We start from the raw sequence: 8,981 nt of genomic DNA, 5'->3' as shown, positions 1-8,981 counted from the left end.
TATGGAAAACATTAATGGAACAAATGAGAAATAGGAAAAAGTATCTATGATCATTTTAGATGAATGTTAACAATGATAAGTTTTTACTCCTATTTTGATAAGTACAACATGGTCATATAAGGAAATGTCTTTTTTCCTAAATACAACTGGAAATATTCAGGAGCATAGGGACCATATGGCTGTAAATTATATTAGAGTAACAAAAACAATGTGATTGTGATCCCATAATTGATTGAGATTAATTTGTGGAAATTTTGAGATCTCATCTGGTGTTTTGTTTTACTTTGTTTTCCTCTAATAAATTTTGCATTTACTACTACTTGGAGATATTATCACTTCTGTCTTCTTTTAATATCCAGGGTGTAATCTGAAATAATTATTTTCTATTTCTCACATCTAACTCTGACAACACTAATTCAAAAATTTCCCTAGGGTCTACACTACATTTTGCTAAAGAAATTAAGTTCCTAGTTTTAATTGGATTGCAGTTATCATTTTTGTTATTTAATAGTTAATTTTGTGTTTATGTCCTTTTAGGATATTTTTTATTTTTTTATTTTTATTTTTTACGTTTTTATGTTTTTTCATTTATTTTTGAGAGACAGAGAGAGACAGTGCAAGCAGGGAAGGGTCAGAGAGAGGGGGAGATACAGAATCTGAAGCACGCTCCACACTCTGAGCTAGCTGTCAGCACAGAGCCCGACATGGGGCTCGAACCCACAAACCGTGAGATCATGAGTGCCTGAGCCGAAGCCGGGCGCTTAACCGAGTCACCCAGGCGCCCCTAGAACATTTTTTAAAGTCATGAAATACCAGTGTGTATTTCTCCGTATTTAGTACTATTAACTATTTTGATTTAATACTCGTGAATGGTTGTCAAGACTGAGAGGGTCTGAGATTTCATAATACTTTTCCGTTTATATGTTAGCCTGTCACCAATTTATGGATGTTGGCATCTCCCCATCCTCAGAGACAAAGAAAGTTTATTATGCACAGCAAAAGCAATAGTTGTAGTATCAACATTTGTATTAGTACTACAGTACCAATTTTTTAGGGTTGTGTGAAGAGGGATAGATAAATCTAAGCAAGAAGATTGCATTAAGAAGAGAAAAAGAGAGAAACTTTAACTTAGTGATCCCAACTTTTTAACAATGTGCAGTGAACATGCTTGCTGTTCTCCCCAAAGGAAGACCCTTTGTTTTCCAAGGATGTAGTCAAAACTACTCTTTGTTTCAAAAAGAGATGCCTATGATCTCTTTTGAAGGTTATTTGCAATACAAGCCTCCTTCAGAAGATAGCCTTAAATAAAGGCAATCAATGACTCTTTGCAGAAGTCATGGGGAAATGTGAAAGGCTCATGCATTATCTCCCAAGAATACCCACCTCGAATTTTTTCACCTTCTGCTTTCTGACAAATTTCTTTGGGTATGCCATTTTATTGGTGTCTCTGATTAATCTGATGGACATTGGCTGTCACCAAATCCATTCAACTTGTCTTGCAGAATTTACTTAAGGTTATTATCAGTGGAATTTCAAGCAGAAGGATGAGATTAATAATGTCCATCAAGGTCCCATACCTGACTTCCACAATGCCCATAAACCAACAAAGTCTACCTTAGAAATCTAGGTGGATTTCTCAAGCTTTTGTACTGATCTCTCTTCCTGATCTCTGCTTCCTGAGACATTAATCCAAATACAGTAAGATGTGTTTATAATACCAGACTAGGTTTCAGTTCCCAAGAGGAAAGTTTAAAGCCTTTCTGCTGTCCATAACAACCAAAGTGGAATGAGGCTGAATGAATCATTTCTAAGGCAGGGATTGTACTAGTGAACATTTAGCTAAAGTCAAGGACTTAGTTTTTACTACCTTTTCCAGTCGATGGCTCTCATGGTAGAGACCACTGCATGCAGTGTAAACGTAAGTAACAAATCCTTTAACCCACTGCAAACCTCTATCAATGAACCAAAGGTAGCCTTATGTTAGATAGATCACAGTCTAAGGTCTGGATTTAAATAAATGAATGTAGTGCATACTTTTGGAACAAATATCTGAGAACAAGAGTTGATCCAATATAAGTTGTTAGTTTGTCATAAATTCTTTGATGTTGTTAGAAGACATAAGACTCCTGGGTCAGTTTATTACTCACAGCAATCGGAATAGACAAAATAACAACGTTAGTGTTGGTTCCCTGAACCCCAATTTCACTACAATGTTGTGAAAAGGGCCAAGAAATACCTCACACAAACTGGATTATCCTACAGAATCCTAAGGCATCATAGGGAATCCACCTATTTTACATTAGATAGTAAACATTCGGGAAGTATCTTTACTAGACTGTAAACATGTCTGCTTTATGCCTCAAAGGAGATACCCGTCTTATTTCTTCTTAAGACTGTTCAGAATACACACATCTTTGAAATGATGGTACAGTTAAGTGTCAATGTATAAACAGCTTAGAAGGCATCGTTACCTGTGACAAGAAAAAAAAAGGTAAAAACAAATTAATCATTGACTTTTCTTGGATCCTTCAGAGAACTGAAGTCACAAGGAACACTGTCATTCTGAAATCTGGAGAAAAGGGTGAATCACATTCAAGGTAAATTTGTCTAGAGCAGAATCTGCTGAAGCTATAAACAGGACACATAAACCGAAAATTTGATGAATTACTGCCAGCAGAATTACTCCCAGGAGACAAGCTTGGGAAGGATTGATTCCAGGAGGCCTCATTCTTAGAGAACAACCATACTTTTATGGGTTTAACCCTAGGAAAAACACCAGGTTCACATAGTAAAGAGATAAATAAAATCCTTCATGTTTCTGGCAAGAGGAGGGGAAATACTAAGGCAAAGTAGCTTTTTATTAAAGACAAAGTAGACTTCAAGGCAAGAATTATCAGAGATAAAGAAAGGTGTTCTATAAACATAACATTATTATGTGTCCAACAAGACACCACATCCGTCTGTGTGTGTGCCTAAGAAGGCTGCACCAACATATCCCTGGATAATTTCCAGTGTTTAAAGGAAAGCTTCATTTCCTTGTGATTTCATGTTTGTCATTTGGGGTGACTTCTAGTGTAGGGAAACCATTGGCCTCTCACTGCTTTCTCAACTTTGCTCAGGAAAGTAGGAATGATTTATCTGAATGGCATTTTTTTTAAGTACTGGTGAAATGTTTGTCGTTGCTGTCATTAAATATGCCTTCTGCAGAGCAGTTGTATTTTGATTTGCTCCTGCTATGTGATAAATGACTTCCTCTCTGGTATCTTGTAGTTGTACAACCATTCAAGTGATCCTGTCTCGTTATCTTCAGAGATAAAGTATTAGCAAATTAACAATCCCATTTATCAAATCTGTATTTTCCTATTTAATTCTGAATGTTCTGAATAGTAGAGGGGAAGACAGTTTTTCATTTACTTTAGCTTGATTTTTTTTGCAGTAATTACCCATAATTTCAACATGCTACATTATGTTCCTACTTATTTTATATTTACCTTTATTTTATATGTTCCTTGTGATTTTCTTGTAATTTACATTTACCTTTAATTACATTTATCTTTATTTTATATGTTCCTTATAACTTTTGTACTGTTCACTGATTTTTTTTGATAAATATTTATGCAGTGGTAAGCAAAATAGACAATATCCTCTGGCTTTTGAGTTATGAGGGAGAAAGGAATAATCAAATAATCATTCCAGAATGTTTACAATTGTAATAAGTACTGCAACAACAACAAAAATGGGGGGCTCTGATATCTTACATAAGAGACATCTTTTGTGGATTAGGTGAATATGAGTCATGAATGCCTCTTTGATAAAGTGGTTTTTGAAATGAAATCTAAAGAATAAATAGGAGCTTATTATTGTTTTTGAGGCAGCATAAGGAATATAGACATAATTACTTCTTTTGAGTCAGACAATATTTTTTCTTGATGTAACCCAGAGATTGGCAAACATTTTTGGTTAAAAACTGGATAATAAACATTATTAGCTTTGTGAGCACACGGAACTCTACACTTAGCATGAAAGCAGTCATTGATGATATAAATGAATGCACAAGGTTTATTTTAAAAACCTACTTTTTAAAAAGAACAAACCATGGATTGATCCCTGGCCAGCCTAATAATATATTACATTGTTTATTACTACTAAAAATATTTTTATATTAAATTCTTTTAAACAAGGAGTTTGTCCTATTTTTAAATTGCTTTTTATTTTAATTGAAGGAGTGTACATGTGTAACTACTGAATTGCATGTGTTTGTTTAATGCATTCTATCACATGCCTTTTAAAACTTTTTTTACCTATATATCATTTTTATCTTCCAAATATGTTATTCTCAAGAGAAATATTCTATCCAATGACTTAACAGTTATTGATTACAAATGAGATATTGTCAAGAAAAGTGTTTTCCAAAGTGTATACCATGGACTATAGATCCTCTGAGATGCAACTTAAGTTCAGAAATCACTGTATGTCATTGGTTCCCAAATTCCAAACAGTAATATTTCATTATCTGCAGGGCAGAAATGTGAAAAATGAAGGATATGGGTTTGGCTTTGATAGATATAAATATATTTACTTTAAGACAAATTGAAATTGGAACTTTCATATATATCAGGGAAAGAAAGTATATCCTTTAAGGAAATAATGGGAATGGTGTGTTATTTCATTATATTATTCTAGACAGTAAATATTTTACAACTCACAAATAAACTTTAATTTCTGTTCTGTTCTCCTCTCTCAGACCCGTGACCCACGGTAGGATCTTGGGGATTGCACTTGCATTTGCCAGGGCTTTCAATACACTGACACTGAACAAATCAAGGCCTAAAATTTGAAATATTTTAGCTCAGATATCTTTTATTAACTACTCTCTTTCTGACTTAATTCCTCTATAAATATGTTTGCTCTGTTCTCCTAGAGTTAAGGTAATACTCCTTATATCACTAATTCTAGTGTTCCCTTAGAAAAGTTCTTGCAATGAGTTAATAATGGGTATCCCATACTTACTTGTTGATAAGAAAAAAATAACCTGTAAACAGTCTATTATCTTTGTCATTTACAAAATAAAAATATGCTAAAATATGTTCTTTGAGTGTTTTCTGACATGCTGTGCTGCCTTGCTAATGTGTTTGCTTTGAGGGTCTCTTATTCTTCATTATGGAACTGATTATCAGATTGTCCTTTGTAACATGTTAATGAAATCAGAGTAACCCAGAACAACAGCAACAGAAATACTGATTCAAAAACATTGGTCTATTATCTTTTATGAAATTGACACACTAGCATCTTGGATTCAAACAATAGATAAATAATAATCCAAATTACTGTTGTCCAAACCACCATTTGACGTACTTGTATTGTCTGGTCACATATCCTTCCTTTCTCTTTTGCCAAGGATTTCATTTCAGTATAGTCTTCTCATTCCCAGGAGTTTCTAACAATGTTCATCCACAAAGTGGGACATAGAATGAGTTAGGGGCAAATTTCTGGATACCTATGAACATTTTTCTCATGTTGAGTCAATTGTTCTGACTCTCACAGTGATGAAGTGTGAGAAATGAATATGCATACATTGATTACTTAATGGGTTCTCAACTTTCAAATATTTTATTCAGGCAAGCAGTTTCATACTTTTAATTTTCTTATGTAGGGTAATCTCTTAATACTAAAATTCATTTATTCATAAATGGATTGTATTCCTTTCACAAAGTATGTGTATTTGGGCCCTAGTTACAAATTTTTTCCTAGCAAGGTTTTGCTGGCAAAATTGAGCCAAGCTGAATCATGGATAACATAAATGAGTATAAGATCAGCAAGAGCAGAAGCAATCTTCATAATGGGATGGAAGTTATAGCCCATGGGAGATGAGATGGCCAAAAAATGAGCTAAAGTTTAAAGCTGATACAAAGGTAGCCAGTGTGAGCCTGAAGGGCTTAGTGGATAATGTTCTCGTTAAATGATTGCTCCCAACTTTCTGGTTGACTGAAAGTAAAAGGGAAAGGAAAGCATATATAATTCAGTGTTTGCCAAGTTGTTCAAACAAAAATTTTTTCTTGATAGCTAGGGTAAATGAAGTAAATTTGCGTTTACTTTATCTAAAATAAAACAATATGATAAGGTTTGAGAAAAACCTTTTTCTATCCAAATATTAAATATGAGTTAGAAAAATTTGATCTTAGAATAAAAAGTTCTTGGGGCACCTGGTGACTCTGTGGGTGAAGCATCCAACTTTGGATTTCTGCTCAGGTCATGATCTCATGGTTCCTACGATCCAGCACTGCATTAGGCTCTGCATGGAACCTGCTTGGGATTCCCTCTCTCCCTGTCTTTCTGCCGCTACCTCACTCTTGCTCTCTCTCTCTCTCTCAAATAAATAACTAAACTAAAAATAAATAAATAAACTCAAATAAATAAACTAAAAAAAGAAAAAACTTTGTGGACATTTTCAATGGACTTTTACACTTATTGGAAACAATATATTTTCTTCAGGTAAATAGTAATCATTTGATTTATTTATAGACCACTGTGGTTTTGGCATTATATTTTATATTCTTAAATTATGCTTTTTAGGGACCCCTGGGTGGCTCAGTCGGTTGAGTATCTGGCTTTGCCTAGTTCATGATCTCACAGTTCGTGGGTTTGAGCCCTGCATCAGGCTCTGTGCGGACAGCTAGCTCAGAGCCTAGACGCTGTCTTCAGATTCTGTGTCTCCCTCTCTCTCTGACCCATGCTGTCTCTCTCTCTCTCTCTCAAAAATAAATAAAAACATTAAAAATTATCCTTTTTAATATCTTAAAATATTCAGGAATATTGAATCACTAGGAATTTACTTTAATAATTTCAACGTGTTTTTAATAAAACTTTGGGGAAATAATTTTTTAAAAATTTTAAAAATATTTAATCCAATTAAGTTGTCCATGATGTCCTGTCTGATGTCAATGATGTGCCATCATTTAAGAGGTAGACTGCTAGGTAAGCCTACCAAAACCCCTCAATTTTTCATGTTAAGGAAAAATAAAATTTCATTGTGCTTAATCATTGATATTTTCAGATTACTATTATTGTAGCTAAAATTAACCTTATCTGAATATCGCAGTGCCATATTATGCTATTTGTACAATTTTTGTTTCACCCATTAGAATTGATCAAGCTCGTATATCTCTTTCTCTCTCCAGTTTTGGCTTATTAAATCAAATGGTGAACCACACGAGGAAGTAAAAATACTGTTGTCCACCCCGTAATTTTCCTTAATCATCTCAGGATATAGAAGAAATGACTGATGGGGAAATCTTGAAGACTGATTTTTCGTTTAAGTTAAATCCACTGATATTTGTGCATGTATATTTGTGAGCCTTCTGTATCCATTCCACTATATTGAAAAGCCTCTCTGGGAGAAAAGCTTTTAACATATTCATATTTGTATCCTCTATAATATTAGCAAATGGAACATGATTAAAACTTTGCCAGATGGAGTTGAAAATTTATTCTTAGGTGATAGTTTCAGCATTATCCACTGTCTTATTGCTTCAGCTTTGGAAGAGCTAAAGTTTAAAAAGGTTCATGTTGAAAGTGTCTGATTGGGTCAGTCAGTAGAGCATGCAACTCTTGACTGCAGGGTTGTGAGTTCAAGCCCCACGCTGGGCATGAAGCCTACTTAAAAAAATAAATAAAAAAGGTTCTTCTTTAACTGTGTTTTAAAATATTTTTTCACAGAACTGGTTATACCATGTTAGTATAATTTTATCAACTCAATATCTATGGCATCATTGAACTCTTTGATCTAGCTTTATTTTTTTTGACCATGTAACTTAGACTACATTATATATTTGTGTAATAGTAAAGGTTCTCCTTGGGTTTTCAGTCACTGAAGAGGCAACTCGTGGGGAAGGCCCTCAGTTATTCTAGAAGTGGTCAGGAAATCATTCTGCAGAATTTTTTTGCAGGGTATCTGGGATATCTGCAAATCCCTAAAAATTGAAGTTTTTGTTAAAACAGTATATATTAGTCCAAAATTGATGACCTAGAGTGTAACACTACTAAGAATAACCTGTCAAAAATAGAAAAATATTACTAGGATGTGACAACAAAATTTCAACATTTAAAAGGAAAATTCAAGACTCTACACTGATTCCAAAATCTGTAGAAGAAGAGTCTTCTAGAAACAACTGAAATCATTATATATCTATTTGTCCAAATCCATCAATGTTCAACACCAAGAGTGAATGCTACAGTAAATTAAGGATTTTGGGTGATTTTGATTTGTCCATGTTGGTTTATCCTTGGGAAAAAAAGAAAAGTACCATTCCGGTGATTGATGTTGGTAATGGAAGGGGTTATACATACGTGGTGGCAGGGAGTGTATGGGAACTCTCCATAACCTCTTTTAATTTTGTTGTAAACCTAAAACTGCTCTAAAAATAGTCTTTAAAAATTGGCTGAAAATCTCATAGTTCAAACTCAAAACTCTATTATAGCGGCTCCAGAAAAGCTATTTCTGATACTTAAATTTCCTAATCATAGTTTCCATAGATATTAAGACAAATATATAGTTAAAATATTTATCTACACTGATGTTTTTATGCTTTTTGATCTTTTTTTAATACCTTTTGATTCTTAAGCAAATCAGGACAGAAAAGGAAACAGATTTTTAAGAATGACCTGTGATGGGGAAACACAATTAGATACAAAATCTCCTCCCAACTAAGAACATTTCTCCATAAAGGTAATAGACAAAGAAAACTGTTTTATTGAAAAAACATTAAACCAGAATGTGATGCACATTACAGGCAAACCGCCAAGAGATTGCAAAGACAAAAACCCACACCATTTTATATAGCTTAGGAGAGCAAACCCACCACACACATATTCTCAAGGTAAACAATAACCAGTCTCCATGTAAGAGGATTTGACAGTACCATTTGTCACACAGATTCCTCCTAGATTCACCTGGTAAAAGGGATTATGCTCTGTGTTAGCTA

The sequence above is a fragment of the Suricata suricatta genome, chromosome 4 (genome assembly GCF_006229205.1).
Source record: "Suricata suricatta isolate VVHF042 chromosome 4, meerkat_22Aug2017_6uvM2_HiC, whole genome shotgun sequence".
Classification (NCBI taxonomy): domain Eukaryota; kingdom Metazoa; phylum Chordata; class Mammalia; order Carnivora; family Herpestidae; genus Suricata; species Suricata suricatta.
This window is presented reverse-complemented; position numbering follows the sequence as displayed.